We start from the raw sequence: 16,486 nt of genomic DNA, 5'->3' as shown, positions 1-16,486 counted from the left end.
AATAAATATTTTTCTTGATTTAATACGATTCGGTACTTAGATTTCTTTGTTTAGAATTAAACAAAGCTGCAAAATGAGCTGTTATCAAAACTCGGTTTCCAGCGCTGCGAGTCCGCAGACTTGTTACTGTGCAAATGGAGGTCTGGTATATATCCACTCAATAAAAAAAAAGGGGGGCAAAGACCACTAAACAGTTGTATGTTGTCTGTTAGTCAGTCAGTATCCACTAAAATGACGTCACATTGTGGACGCTTAACGTTGGAATTTGTACTGTAGTGACGTCAGTAAAACGTGCGTGTGCCATGAATCGCAAAGACATTTATGAACTCTGTAGGCTACAACACAAAAAGGCATACGAATTCGAAAACAAGAAATAGAATTATTTATTGCTCTTAAGACTGGTTTTATATACTCTTTAAACAGAACGCTTTCGGAGACCCCACCGAAATACGTCTAATGTTTTAACGAAGCAATCCTCGAGTTATTTGCTAACAAACATTTAGGTTTTAAAGTTTAGACATGGCGTTCTACTCTTTTGTTGAGTTAAGAAACACTGGGCTGATTGTATATCAGAAGAGGGTGTCTGTTGTGGAGGATACGTCAAGTAGCTGGGAGAAGGTAAACCAGGATAATTTGTTGATACTTTCTACAGAGTCAGCTTGAGCTGTGTATCTGCATTCGAATCATGTACAAGGTTATAGGTTAAATACTGATTCTGGCACTTTTATTTCATCATGACTTCTGAAGACACGGATTTCCTCATGACTAGAATTCTTGACGTCTACACCTGCAGATAAAACTTCGATTGTAGCTCGAAATATTCCCGAGATCAGTTTCTTAAACGTGCAGAAGTGTTAATTACGAGTTTTGTTTTAGCCGTCAAAGTATTCAGGGGCGTAGTCTCGCAGCTGCAGGATGAGACATGGGGGAAGGGTTGTCGTTCCAAGAAACGATACCGTATAGCAAAAAATCTTTTGTGAATATCACTTCTGTTGTGACCATTTTATATATCATTGATATTTACTATTAAACGCAATAATTACGAAAAATAACAAAGGTCCGACGCCAACCTATTCTAGAGGGGGAGGGGCTGCAAGGTAGGCCACATAGAATATTGGGAGGGGGCTTTGCCGTCAAGATGTGTTCAACACCAACGGTTTGGGGACGTTGATAAATTTTGAGGTGGCCATAGTCCCATTAACTGCTCTTCCTTTAGTGGCCCCCCGATCGCAACACTATTCATTATTGTTACACATTTGTATATACTGAAGTAAATTATACTCGCTTATAGTACCTTTGTTTTTTCTATAATTATAGTAATGAAAGATTATTGAGGTACAAGCCAACTTAAGTTTTAGGCTTATGAAACATAATGACTTATGAGAGCTGTAGTTAGCAAAAATAAGATGTATATGTATTTACTTCTTTCGAATCTCCCAAACACCCTTCAGCTTATTTCCTTGAATATTTCATTCGATTGACACGTAATAAATATTGTTTGTTTGTTTTCAATGAAGCACAAAGCTACACAATGGGCTATCTGTGCACTAAACATCACGGGTATCGAAACCCGATTCCTAGTGTTATAAGTCCACAGACGTGCCGCTGCGTCACTGGGTGGAGGGGGAAATCAAATACTGAAATGAAAGAGGAAATGATACTTAGTCAGGGTAGACTCTATCTACGAGTTTTTTTTCTTATAGAAAAGCCTCATTAGGCTATCGGCTTTGTCCAGGGAGGGGAATCAATCTCAGATTCCTAGTTCGTAGACTTACCTTATATAGAATCCAGGATTATTATACTTTTACTCCTTTCATCTATGCAAAGGCTTTCCTCTAAGTCCTATCATTATAAATTCGGGTAATACAGTGATAAGTAGCCTACCTGAAGTACCACTATCACTACTAGGCATGACTTCATTGGTGATAATATAGAAAAATTTTCATTACAAATTATTCAACAAAAACCTTCAAGTTTGTGGAACTCCTTACAATGCGTTTAGCATCATAGTCTTTTCTTATGGTGGTATATTTGTTTAGTGCTTTTAGCGTCAATCTTATTGCGATATACCCGTTTTCCGTGTATTTTTGGCATCAGTCTTCTATTGGTAAACCTGTTTATATCGTACTTTCATAGTATATTTACAAATTGGTAATCCATCGTTTTTAGTATATTTTTGTATAACGTAACCACATCCTATTATTATGCTATTTTTCCTTATGAATAAGTGTACTGCATATCGTTAGGCTCACACACTTTATTAAAATAGATCCTATTATTAGTATGACTTGTTATATTATATCTCCATATTGAAATACCTTATTATAAAGATAAAGTTGACAAAGCTAGAATATTATTATCCGATACAAAAAAAAATATTTAGCTATTATTTTTGAAACAAGCGAGAAATTAGAAAACGGAGATGCAAAGCACCATTAAATCCCCCACACACAAAAAAAAAACAACTAAATAAAAACACAGCATCGCTGAAGGAAAGATATATTAATGGACGAGTAAAATCTCTTCTACCGAGTTTTGTTTAGACAACATGCATTGGTACTGTCGTAGTGCGTTCTCTTCAAACGCACTAAGATATAGTGATTATAAGTCTTGAACAACGAGGAATAGTTGGGGATAATGTTTCTTAAATATCTGTCGTATATGAATATATTCTTCACTAATAGATGAAAGAGGGAAAGAAGGACATTTCTACGACGACGTTCTGTCTTTATGTTCATCTGGCTCGTATACCTATTTACATAAACCTATCTTTGCTACATTCTGAAAGTTATTTGGTTACAGTGTAAATATTTAACGGGATAAGGGCATTAGCAGCTTTGGATTCTGGGTAACGACCTGACTGATACCAATAATAGTTAATCATAAAATTTGTCGAGCTAACAACCTGATAAAACGCACCTCTTGTCATTCATTGATTCATGTCTTACCACTCTGTTTTTTTGTTGTTGTTTTTTTGTCGAATTCAGTCGAAATCAAATACTGGGTGCTCTTTAAACAGATATAACGAAAATGTTGTAGACTAAACACACAGAAGTAATGTCATGTTTGTAGTTCATTATGGAAGAAAGTCATGATAATTACAGTAGATTTATGACTTGAAGATGACGTATTTCCATGACGCAGCACCACACCAACATTTTTTGTAAACTATGAATAATATAACGTGAACAAAAGCATCTTCTAACCTACCTTATTTGGACACTTGTAAAACAGAGTTTTGGTTTCTGACGAATATTTATAAACCTTAATAACACATAAACAGAGTGACACCAAATCTATGACCTCATTGAATAAGCTGGAACAGAAAAAAACAAAAAAACATTAATTACCTGAACTGCGTTTCGTGGATGACCCTTATGGCAACCAAGTAAAAGTTGTTCATAGAAAGCTACTAACAAGACATATTCTTCGTTCCCCCTCTTTTGCCCTAAGTTAGACTGTCGAATAGTGGCGCTTGAGAAATATACTTGAAGCACATCCAATTATTACTTAGAATCAGTACCAACAAACGTTATAAAGGTGACAACTGGCACTCCTCATGTTCAAATAGTGTCTTCTGGTGGCCGCTTCCAATTCATCACACCGTAGTCGGTCGTATTACACACAGAGAGAAACCTTAGGTATGGTCATACTGCGTATCTACCCTCAATGGGATTTCAGCATTACTAAATTTAGTCACGTGCTTTAGGAACGCAAACCACATGGAGAGTTAAATTACAGTAGCAAATAGAGATATGTATATGGTTGGCTACCACCAGGCGCTCCAACTTGTCACAAATTATACTGTTAACAGACAGCGAAAATACTAACAAGAATTTTTTTTAAAAATTGGCTTTTTGTGAAAACAAAGTTACAAGTGTGTATGATGTAATATGTGTAGATATATCCATTGAACGCAATAGTTTTATCTCTCCTACGTATTAATTCGTAAAAAAAATTCTTTGTTTTGTATTAGGAATATGTGACCACGCATTAAAATTTTGCGGGTTATTTTATAACGTAAATTAAGTAGCTCTTTTAAAGCAAACAGTGTAAATTATTAATTCAATGATTTTTCAACAAATTCCGGTTTTTATTTAAGTTCTTAATGACATTTTACATCATACATGAGCTATAAGATACAACATGCATGTTAAAATGTAAAAAACAAACAAACAAATAATGTGTACTAAGTGGACCTCGGTCTTTTGCTTAAGTACTTGTTTGTTTGGTTTGAATTTCGCGCAAAGCTATTCGATAGGTATCTGTGTTAGCCGCCCCTAATTTAGCAGTGTTAGACTAGAGGGGAGGCAGCTAGTCATCACCACCCACCGCTAACTCTTGAGTTATTTTTTTTACCAACGAATAGTGGGATTGATCGTCACATTATAACGCCCCCACGGCTGAAAGAGCGAGTATGTTTGGTGTGACGGGGATTCGAACCCTCGACCCTCAGATTACGAGTCGAGTGCTCTAACCACCTGGCCATGCCAGGCTGTAAGTACTTGTTCCAAGAAATTTTACACCACGAAACAGACAGACCTTGCTATCTTATAAGATACGCAACGTGTTGGCGTACGTCAGTTATTAGGGTAGATTAATCAAACCTAAATTGTAATAAGAACTTTAAAGTTAACATTATGATTAAGTTACATTAAGTCAAAGTTGTAAAAATAATGTTATTTAAATAATATACCATGTCTTTTCATGTAACTACTTCGCAGTGTTTGGATGGATCTTCACCAGAACTGGTATGTAGGTTCATTGTGTTCATAGGGGAGTTACACACAAGTTTCTAATATTGTATTACCACTGTTTCGTATTACCACTGAAGATTTATTGGACCCATGTGGATGTAAATGTAAAGTTGAGATTTCACATTTTATGTTTTGCAGTTTTCTGTTGCTGTTTTTTTACAATTAACTACAATGGAAACAACTTTTCCTGTCCTAAGGAAATCTTTCATTAATAATGAATGTTCGTAAGTTCCTAACCTCGTCCATGGGACGAGTACTTCAGCTAGTTACTAAAGTTCTTCGAAAGTAATATTATAAACAGTCTAAGTTTTAATGTTATAATTTTGCAAATAAAATACTTGCAAACATTAAAATGTTACTCATTTCTACTCCAGTCTCCCAGTGAGTTAGCGATAAAATTGATAAATTTGTTTTTTGTTTGTTTTGAATTTTGCACAAAGCTACACGAGGGCTATCTGCGCTAGTTGTCCCTAATTTAGCAGTATAAGACTAGAAAAAAAGGCTTCTAGTTATCATCACCTATCGTCAACTCTTAAGCTACTCCTTTACCAACGAATAGTGGCGTTGACGGTCACAATATAACTCCCCCACAGGCTGAAAGAATGAGCATGTTTGGTGTTACGGGGATTCGAACTCAGAATACGAGACAAATACCCTAACTATCTGGTCATGCCGGGCCGGATCTTTAATGCTAAAACCAGTGGTTCAGTTTCCTGTGGTTTCTGGATCTCAGAAAGCATAAACAATGATATAGTGTAAGTGGGACATATATTTAGGTTACTAAAGTTTTGGACTAATGAAAATTTTTTTTTTAAAATGGTGACTGCAATCAATAGGCTTAGTATAAAGACAACTGAGAGGATTTTTATATCAAACAGTCGTGAGAATTGGTAAAGTTAGGCTTAGTTTCAGAACATTTAATAGGGTTAGTAGAAAAACAACTTAAAGGAGTTTTATGTGATGTAGTCGTGACAATTAGTGAAGTTAGGCTTACTTTCAGAACAGTTAAGAGGATTAGTAGATTGTTTGTTTGTTTTTGAATTTCACACGAAGCTACTCGAGCGCTGTCTGCACTAGCCGCTCCTAATTTAGCAGTGTAAGACTAGAGGAAAGGCAGCTAGTCATCACCACTCATCGCCAGCTTTTGAGCTACTCTTATACCAACGAACAGTGGGATTGACTGTAACATTATAACACACCTATGGCTGAAAGGGCGAGCATGTTTGATGTGACGGGGATTCGAATCCGCGACCCTCGGATTACTTTATATATGTGTATGTATATTATAACCTTAACGTTTTTCAAGCCATAAACCAAAACACATTAACACGAATTGTTTTTAAATACGCTGCATATTTTTTTTTAAAAAAGGGATCCTAGGGTACAAGCTACAACGTGGGATTATGAAATTATTCGTAGGTTTTGGAGGTGATTGAGAAAGTAGGACCCACATTGCGGTAAGGATACACCGTCTGTCAGTCTTCACCTCCAATTTGCTAGTCTTACATAAGAAAATTAGAAATTAGGATTAGCGAGGTGTGAGTGCTCAAGCCCACAACGTCTGTCATCTACAGGGTGTTCGGAAAGTCACTGTGCAGTTTTTTCTGTTAATAAATATATAAGTGCACAGTGACTTTCCGAACACCCTGTATATTACCCTTAACTTCCTGAAGACTGTCGTGGGAAAGTGACTGCTCTCCCAAGTTATAATAAGAAAAAGGTAAACATAAAAAGATGAAAAATAATAACTAAATAAATAAAAAAACGAAAATCAGGTACTACCAATTGGAGGTAAGTAAAACTTACCTCTTGAAGTTAACATTCCTGCCCCCTATATGGAAGAGGCACAAATAGTTTTATAGCCTTAACTAGACTATTATTTAGCCTAGCAAGCTGGTTATAGTAATTATTCATATTGCTGCTAATGTAATAAAATGTAACAGCAAAAGATGTCTCACATGCCCTGTTCTAAATACGTTTCGTCATATTACTTATACTAATTCATTTTGTAAAACAAAAACTATATTTTATTTATTGTTTGTTTTTGAATTTCGCGCAAAGCTACTCGAGGGTTATCTGCACTAGCCGTCCCTAATTTAGCAGTGTAAGACTAGTCATCACCACCCACCGCCAACTCTTGGACTACTCTTTTATCAACGAATAGTGGGATTGACCGTCACTTTATAACGCCCCCACGGCTGAAAGGGGTGAGCATGTTTGGGGCGACGGGGATGCGACTCTGAGTTACGAGCCTCACGCCTTAACCCACCTGGCCATGCCGTGCAATTTATTTATTAACATGCACTAAATGTAATATGTAATATGTGGGTTAAACTTCAAATACATTACATGTACATATAAATTTACATAAATCTCACGTTAAAAAAATGTTAATGAATTCTATAGAATTAAAACATTTCAGGATTCCTGCTTTTACTTCGGTTAAGATAACTATTTTAGAAATAGTTAATGAATACACCAATAGACTTTAAAGATAAAACTTTTATATTTCAATTTTGTTTTTTTGAATTTCGCACAAAGCTACTCGAGGGCTATCTGTGCTAGCCGTTCCTATTTTAGCAGTGTAAGACTAGAGGGAAGGCAGCTAGTCATCACCACCTATTGTTTGTGAAGTTGGGCTACTCTTTTACCAACGAATAGTGGAATTGACCGTCACATTATAACGCCCCCACAGCTGGGAGGGCGAGCATGTTTGGCGCGACGCGGGCGCGAACCCGCGACCCTCGGATTACGAGTCGCACGCCTTACGCTAAAAACATTATATTCTTATTGATTAAACCAATATTTCAGTAGTTCTACTGCTTTGAATTTGAGTAACGATTATTGCATTGCTAGTTTTTCTTTATAGATAACTTTATTCATAAAAATAAAAAACTAGAGGCAAAGGAAATAATAAAGTAAAATGTTTTAATTTTTCATAAATTTGTAGTTATTTGTATAACAGTTATACTACTCTTAGTATACGTGAACTACTTTTTAAAAATACTTATCAACTTAAATCTTCCCAAAATAAAAGCATTAATTAATGTAATAAAAATTTTGATTTTCAAAACGATCATGCAAAACATTCACTTGTAGAAATTATAAAATATCGATTAAAACTTAATAATGTTTCAAGTTTTGAAAAAGAAAAACAGAACGTAAAACCTTCATATTTGATAATTAATTTTACATACAAAATATTCAATGATTTACAGATTTCTAAAATTATTCATCAATCTATAAACAATAATATTTTTTCCTTGTAAAAACTTAAGACCTACTGTTAGTTATAAATATGAAGCTCCAATTGGTCCATTAATATATAATTATAAACGTTTTTTAGTTAATTTAAATGTAGATGATGTTAATAATTTACCTTGTGAATGTGACAATTGTTTGTTGATACTTTTCATAAACATATAATTACCCGTAATTTAGATATTATAAAAGACAAAATATTACGTGAAATAATCAAAAACGGAACTAAATACAGAATAACAACAAAATGTAATAAAAATATTATATCTTTAAAAATATTGATAAATATACTTTAAAACTTAATTATATTACAGCTTATCCATCTAGATGGTTTTCAAAATGGAAATTATATATATTTAAAAATAAAATAAAATTATCCCACATAAATTTTAAAAAATACCATACAGCTTTACCATTTAATCAGCTAAAAAGTAAGATTGAAGAGGTGCAAGAAAAATATGTTATACTTCCTATTGATAAAGCTAACTGTAAAAATATGTTATAGTTCCTATTGATAAAGCTAACTGTAAAAATATGTTACAGTTCCTATTGATAAAGCTAACTGTAAAAATATGTTATAGTTCCTATTGATAAAGCTAACTGTAAAAATATGTTATAGTTCCTATTGATAAAGCTAACTGTAAAAATATGTTATAGTTCCTATTGATAAAGCTAACTGTAATATTGATATAATTTTCAAAAAAGATTCTATGCATTAATTACAATAAAAGACAAAATTAATACACAAACTTTTAAACTTGTCAACAACCCATGGATACAGTAATTAATAATTTTGTTAAAGCTTATCATAAACGTTCTTCTAAATATAAACCTTATGTAGATTTGCCATTTCTTCATACTATTCCAAAATTACATAAATCTCCAATTAAATTTAGATTTTTTTTCCAATTCAATAAAAGCAATTATTAAAGAACTGGTTGTATTATTAAATAAATTACTTAATATTTTACTTGGTAAAATAGAAAATGTAAGTATTAACAATAAAATACATACGTTTTGGATAATAACAAATAACCAACCTATTTTAGAATGTCTAAGAAAGTGTGAGCAGGTAAATAGTATTCATACATTTGATTTTACAACATTATACACCACAATACCATTAACAGATTTAATCTACCCTATAAAATCATTAATAGAACAATATTGTTATCCTTTTATGGTACTGGAGAAAAGAAAATATAGCTCCAAAAACATAAAAGTTATATTAAGTTTCTGTATTTATAATAATTTTATATTTTTCAATAAACAAGTTTTTAAACGAGTGATAGGAATTCCAATGGGAGCTAATTATTCAACTTGTGTAGCAAATTTATATTTACATTACTATGAAAATGTATTTAGTGAAAACTAAGTAAATTCAAATATCTTTACTTTAACTTGGATATATTGATGATTTAATTAGCATAAATAATTATGAAATATACAATGTTATTGACATCATTCATCCAAAAGAATTAGAAATTTAAAATAGTTCAATTTCTAATACAGATGCACATTATTTAGGTTTAGAATTTAAAGTAATTTATAAAAAAGGATGTTAATATAAATATTTTTGATAAAAAAAAAAAAGATTTAGATTTTCCAATTTATGGGTTACCCTCCTTACATAGTAATGTGCCACACCCATCTATTATAAACATTATAACTTCGCAGTTATTCAGATATTGTAAAATTTGTAATAAATTACAATATTTTATTAATAATATTGATATACTAATACGAAGAATAATAGCTAATGGCTTTTAAAAAATTCGGATAAAATTATTCTGTAATAAATACAAAAATGTATTAAATAAGTACAAAGAAAGCAAAATCAGAAAAATTATATTAAAATTACTAAGGTTTTTTAGTTAAAAATAAGGTCATCTCAGAATTTGGCACCACTTTATACGGCTGTACATCTGAAGGCGCATATAAAATCATGACAGTCACAATCAACAATCATTTTTCTGCAATTGTGTTTACACGTACGTTGTTTTGGGTGTCTTTCATGGTGTGCTGTCTCGATTTTGTTATTTGCAATCGTGTTTGTTTGTTTAACGTACTCTGAACGCAAACCAAACATTCCCAGCCGGTAGGTATAGTTATGACTACTCGGTCTCATACCGTTCGATGCAGTCCATTCGTTTCGTGGTACCCGTCGCCACGCTACACTCGGCGGTAATAGACATTCTGAATACCGTTTTGGTGGGTAGCCATGTCGGGTGTCTGCAACATTTGGTAACTGGCGTTGTCGGTACACGCCCGAACACTGCTGGACAAGGAGTGCTCTTCCTTTGGGGATCAGAGTGTGTCCGTGGAGCCGACTTGTCAGAACATCAAGTGGATGACCCTTTGGTCGGTCCTCTATGAACTGCCCCATGACGCCGTCAAGGACGTTTTGTCGGTGTATGGGACGATCAGACAAATTGCGTTTGAAGCAGACCAGACGCGCTCGGTGGGTGTACATAGACATGAGGAAGCCGTTTCCCAACTGTGTGTCTATTCTCGGGTTTCGTGTAATCATCCCGAGATGAGAGGCTATCTATGACGAAGAGGGTCATTTGTCGAGTGCTTTCCAGACACTGCGATGCGACAAATGTCTGGCATTTGGTCACTTGGATAGTGACTGTAAAGATGATTTGTGCTGTGACGTAGGATGAACTAGTTGCCTTCACCTAAAATGTTAGATTACCTCGTGGGCTTCCCTCCCCAGTCTCCCACGTCTTCGGGATCGCTGTTGGAATGTGATGGGGAACGGGAGTCCTGCAACTCCGTTAATCTCTCAGACTTAAGGCCAATATGATTCTTCAGTATGGCGATGATTGTCAGATTCTGGCAGCCATCATGGTGATATGAGAGTGAAGTTGGGCGGCCTTAAGAGGCCACTCCGCCTCCTGCACAATCTGTCCAGACCAAGCAGCAGCGTCATTCTCCCCTCCTGGGTGGTTGATGTGTATTTCCCGCATAACTTTAAACATCTAAGGGATGCGTAGCATTGCTAAACAATTCTACCTGATTTCCCTCTTCAACCACTTTGCAGTTGATGTCTTTTTGTGAAGGAAGCTAATTTTATCTCTAGGAGGGACCATTTATTGTTTTTCTCCTTTTTCATGTCCATGCTTTTTGGTCATTCGGGTCGACGCGTGCGTGTGGTGTGGGCTTTTGTCACCCGCATTGTAATGGCTCCATCTTTGTATATCATAATGATGCTGAGGGGCGGGTCGTATTCGTTGATATTGTCACTGGGGTCGTAAGGTTCTAAGATTCACTTGTTAATGTCTATGGACCTGTTCAGCACGGGAAGGTGGTTTCCTCCTTCTCGGGCTTGGACAGGTTCTTGATAATGCAGGCCAATATAGTCCTTGGTGGCGACTTCAACTGTGTACTGGATCCCCACTTTGACAAAATTGAAGGCAATCCTCTTTCTTGTGATCAGTATACACGGGTTCTGTATGCAGTGCTGTCGGACTTTATGTTTTTTATGTCTGGCGTGCACTCTATGGGCCTGGTTTTGTGGCCACTTGGACCAAACTGCGCATTTCTTGTGGCTTGGACAGGTTCTACATTACACCTGATCTAAAACAGAGCCTCGGCAGGGCTGCAGTTTATTGGGTTGGTGATGTTTTGTTTCATGTGTCCGACCATCGGGCATTCTTCACCACATTTTAGGACTTTGTCCTTGTTCTTTGGGATCCTGGAGCGTGGAGGCCCAATGTCTCCCTCCTTGCTTGGGATGAGGTTGGAGACAAATTGATTGTCTTGGTCTGGGGTCTTGGTGGGTGGGTTTCAAGGAAGCCTGTGCCTCCTTGTTGAGATAAGCTGGGATGCAGCATTTGCGAGCTCACTGCCTGGCCTAGTAGGGCAAGTAGAACATCTTAGCTGCCTTACTTCAGGACAGACCATTGAGAATCTCCAGAAGGGGATATATTTAGAGTATTCCAAACTCTTCTGTGCAGTGAGCATTTCCAGTCTGATTGAATTGCTTAATCCCAGAGATATTACTCGAGTTCCACTGTGCAACGCATGGAGAAATGGTCAAGACCAGGCAAATCTCCGGTCTGTTGTTGAAGAATGGTATCTCTGACATTCCAGATGCGTACCTCAGCTTTTATAACCTTTTATATTCGGATTCACCCATGGACAAGAAGTTGTGGTAGAACATCACTCGGTTCTTGACTTTCCTTGACTTTTCACAATCAGTTGGTGAAGATCATCAGCTTGGGTGAATGTTGATCAGCCATTCTTTATCAGACTTTTAAACAACTGTCTGACTAGTCAGTCTTTGTCACCAGGTACGCTGGATGGACTCCTTACTTTTAAATGTAAGGATCCCAGCAAGTCTGAATATCTTTGCTCCTTGCATTCCATATCTGTCTTGAATGTGTATGCAAAGATTATTTCGAAAGTTCTGTGTGCCCATTTGGGTGCAGTTGTACCTCATTTGGTTCATTGTACTCGGATATGTGGCATGCGGGGTAGAAACATCCAACAAAATCTGGTGCTTCTTGGGGACCTGTTCCATTACATTATGGACAGGGATCTCTCTGCAAAGTTTGTCCCTCGATCAAAGCAAAGCTTTTTATCGAGTTCATCACAACTTTTTGTGGTTTGTACTGGAGAGGTGTGGTCTTCCTCTTGTTTTTTGGCGTGTGCAAGCCTTGTATGTGACTGCTTCGAGCAGGCTCTTGATTAATGGATATCTGACATCTTCCTTTCTTATCTTACAGGGGGTTCGTCAGGGCTGTCCGTTATCCTCTTCGCTTTATGCATTGGTGATCGAGTGCCTCACTCTCTCATTTGTATCACTTGGTTTTGGTGCATGGCCTCCAGTTGCTGGAGGGTGTGGGTAGCAAGTATGTTTCCAAAGCAAATGATGTGAACCTCTTCCTTGCAAACTCAACATCCCTGTGTTAGGCGCTGGCCATTGTTCACCATTACTCTTAGGCCAGTAATGCCCAGCTCAACTACGTCAAGTCTCGATCACTTGCTTAGTTTCTTACGAGTAGGTGGTGCAGCGTGCTGGTTCAGCAGTTTATTGTTATCGTTACTGCCCTGCTTATTTGTTTGGCAGGGCAGAAGTGGTGAGGAGGAAGATACTCCCCTTAGTCTGGTACCTTGGGTCTATCCTTCCTCTGGATGACCACATTGTGCAGACTAACGAGTGGTATGTCTTCACCTTCCTGTGGGATGGCAAGGCTGTGTCTCGGCTTTCCTTGACCCTGCTGCTTCATAGGGGAAGTCTGGGCATCTCATGTGTCCGTACCATGTGACTTTATCTTTTTCTGTCTACCACCTTGCGCTACTTGTCTTTGGAGGTTCATCACTGTTGCCACCGAGCCAGATTCTTGCTTAGCGAGGGGCTAAGGCTATTTGGTGTTTTGCCAAGCCTGCAAACACTGAGTTTTTTGCTCCCCTCCCTCCTGGTATGTGGACGCTGCTGTGGTGATTCGGCGCTGTCATGTCGCGTCCGATGTTGTTCCGACATACTCCCGTTTCGTCTACTGCTTGCTATGGGATGTACCCATAGAATAGAAGCAATACCACCTTGCTCTTCTGTGAGACGTTATTTGGGCTTGCGTTGTGCTGCGTCATTTTGATATCAACTTCCAGGCTTTCAACTGGCATGTAGTTCATAACATCCTTTGGTGAGGTAACGTGTTTTCTAGTCACTCTCAGTCACATGTTGGTTCTTTGTCGGTGGCGATCTGGGAAAAAGTGGCCTGCCTTTTCCGTGTCACTCGCTCTCGGTTAAGACCATACTTTATCACGTGCCGGTCCCTGTTCCCAGCCACTTGGCTTTTTCATTCCAGTATACATTGACAGTCTTTAAGTACGTCATTTGGCTTGTTAGAAACCAATTTATTTTCGAGCAGGCACTGATGTCATGCTTTAAGATTTCATTACTTGTTTGGCAAATATATATAAATATATATATATACATTCCCTTTTGATTTTCATTTGTATTTTATTTCCTTTTGCATTTATTTCATTTTTGTTGTTATTATCCTTATTATTGTTTTTCTATATTTGGTACCCAGGGTGTATGTGTGTGTGTGTATATATGTATCGTGCTATTTATAATTTTTATATTTTTGTTTTGTAAAACCTTTTCTTTAATTTGTCAATTTTTTTTATTTATTTATTAGTATCTACTTGCTCCTTTTTCTTGGCTTTAGTTGTTCATTATCTGTAAATATGTGCCTAATGTTTTTTTTAATTGTCTTGATTTACTTGTAATGTTTTTTGTTTTGTTTTTGTAAATAAATTCAAAATTTGTTTTATCGTACGCTTCGTGCAACTTATAGTTCAGTCTTTACTTATTGCGAATTTTGTTTCCTTCCTGTGTTACTTATTCTCCATTATTTTCTCAATTTTTATTTATAGTCGTTTCTTTTTCCAGCCTTACCCGTGACAAATCTCGTTGGTTAGTATTTTAGTGCAGAGTTTATATTCAAAGTTGGTCGGCATGGCTTCAGCCATCTGGCTCTATTCTGTTTGGTCGCGGTCGATTCGTCTTGTGGCTATTGACGCTGTGTGTAACCAACTCGGAGTCAATGCCTTCTGATGTTTACAACACTTTAGCGATGGACGTTATGTAGCGACACTGTCTTACCCTGCCCTTACTCAAAAACTGCTGACGAATTACCTTTAACGAGCTCTCCGTCTCTGAGCCGGCAGGAGAAAATATCAAGTGGTTGACTTAAAATTCCGTGTCTTATGAACTACCCCATGAAGCCATTGCGTCAGGACTGCGACAATATGGGTGGTTCTAAAAATTGAACACGAGTGCTACCAGATTCGCCTTGGGGTGTGTACTGGTAACAGGAGGGTGTGCTTCAACATGAAACATTCTGTGCCAAACTTTCTAAAAAATTTATTGCTTTAATATCAAAGTGAATTACCCTGGCATGCGCCGCATTTGTCGTTGCTGTGGCTTCGAAAGCTAATTTTTCAGGGAGTTGCAGCACTCCTCAGTGTCACAAATGTCTCGATTTTGGACACGTTAGCGATTCTTAGGTGGTGAAGTGTTCCGTGTGTAATGGCACTCGCGCGTCTTCACTGTGCCCAAGATATGTGATCTGGTATGCTTCGAAGGTCGCGGGACACAAACCGCTAGTGCGGCCGTCTCCTGCATGATCCTCGGCAACGGCGGGGAGGAGGGCTGGGGTCTCTTTGCTGATTCGGGATGGGGATGGAGCCACTTAGGAGGCTCAGACCTCTTCCCTGGCCTGCAAGGAGTCAGACATGTGTGGGACTCGGGCCTCTTTACTTGGTCGGGGGAGTTTGGAGCCTCTGCATGGGGCCCCCTTGTCATTGGATGGATAGGACCTCTGAGGAGGCTTGAACCTCTTCACAGGCTCAGGAGGAGGCCCGAGCCCCCTCTTTGGTTGGAGTATGTGCTAGCTAGTGCTACCTTTGCCATCCTTCATTTTGGGCAGTATCTCCCCCCCCCACACCAATTTTTTACTCTTCCGAGTGTGCTGGATTCATTGGGGAATCAGAGGACACTGTCTCGAGGCACACCCTCAATCTACCAGGCTTAGGTTTTGGGGATGCAAAGGTAATGTGGTGGTTATCCCTATCGGATAACCACCCTATTGTTCCTGTTATTGAACAGACAAGTCTTAAGAGAGTCCATGACCCTTCGTTGCCTGACGTAACACCAAAGCAGCAGCGGAAGTGAATCGATCCCTCCAGAGCCTTTGATGGGTTTATTTTGCCTCACTGCTAAAGTCCAGGGAATGTGTAGACATGTGAAACAGTTCTATGCATTCTCTCTCTTCAATCGTTTTCGAGTTGATGTGATATTTCTGAAGGAGACCCCTTTCACCTCTAGGAGGAATTGCTTCTTTGTAAATCTTTTTTCCGTTCCCATTTTCTAGTCCTTTGGTTCAACACATGCACGAAATGTGGAAATTCTTCTCAACCCCAACTTCTCAGGACGTATCCTTGCATTACATAGTGATGCTGAAGGGCAGATTGTGTGCGTCCCTGTCATCACTCAGGGTTGTAAAATACGGCTTGTTAATGTCTATGTGCTCTTTCAGGGGAGGGAATTGAAGTTGTTCTTTTCTTTCTTTGATAGATTGTTGATAATGCAAGCCGATATTGTTCTTGGTAGAGACTTTAACTGTGTGTTTAATCCTCACCTTGATAAGACTGGGGACGATCCCCCTCCCGGTGATCAGTAGGTGCAGCCTCTATATTTGATGTTCTCAGACTTTGAGTTCCACAATGTCTGGCGTGCATTTAACAGGGATGCTTTTGGTGCCCCTTGGACTGGTCAGGACATGTCTTGTTGCCTGGACCATTTCCATGTGACAGCCAGCCTGAAGCAGTACCTAGCTAGAACTGCAGTGTATCGGGTTGGCGTTGTTTCGTTTCACATGTCTAACCATCGAGCTTTCTTTTACCACATTCCAGGATATTACTCCTGTTTATCGGGGTTCAGGAGTGTGGAG

At 37.8% G+C, this 16,486-nt stretch overlaps 1 protein-coding gene and 1 long non-coding RNA gene across 3 annotated transcripts in view; both read left to right on the top strand.

The window, feature by feature from the left end:
- LOC143257641 (uncharacterized) overlaps nucleotides 1-16,486 on the top strand; it is a 72,357-nt gene that overhangs the window by 5,872 nt on the left and 49,999 nt on the right. The window lies entirely within an intron of this gene.
- LOC143257642 (uncharacterized) overlaps nucleotides 4,562-16,486 on the top strand; it is a 30,346-nt gene continuing 18,421 nt past the window's right edge. The window contains exon 1 of the long non-coding RNA XR_013031972.1: nucleotides 4,562-4,751. This is a non-coding gene — a long non-coding RNA (uncharacterized LOC143257642). The remainder of the gene's footprint in view (nucleotides 4,752-16,486) is intronic.

Source organism: Tachypleus tridentatus, chromosome 7, assembly GCF_004210375.1.
Source record: "Tachypleus tridentatus isolate NWPU-2018 chromosome 7, ASM421037v1, whole genome shotgun sequence".
In the NCBI taxonomy this organism is placed as follows: Eukaryota; Metazoa; Arthropoda; class Merostomata; order Xiphosura; family Limulidae; genus Tachypleus; species Tachypleus tridentatus.
This window is presented reverse-complemented; position numbering and strand designations above follow the sequence as displayed.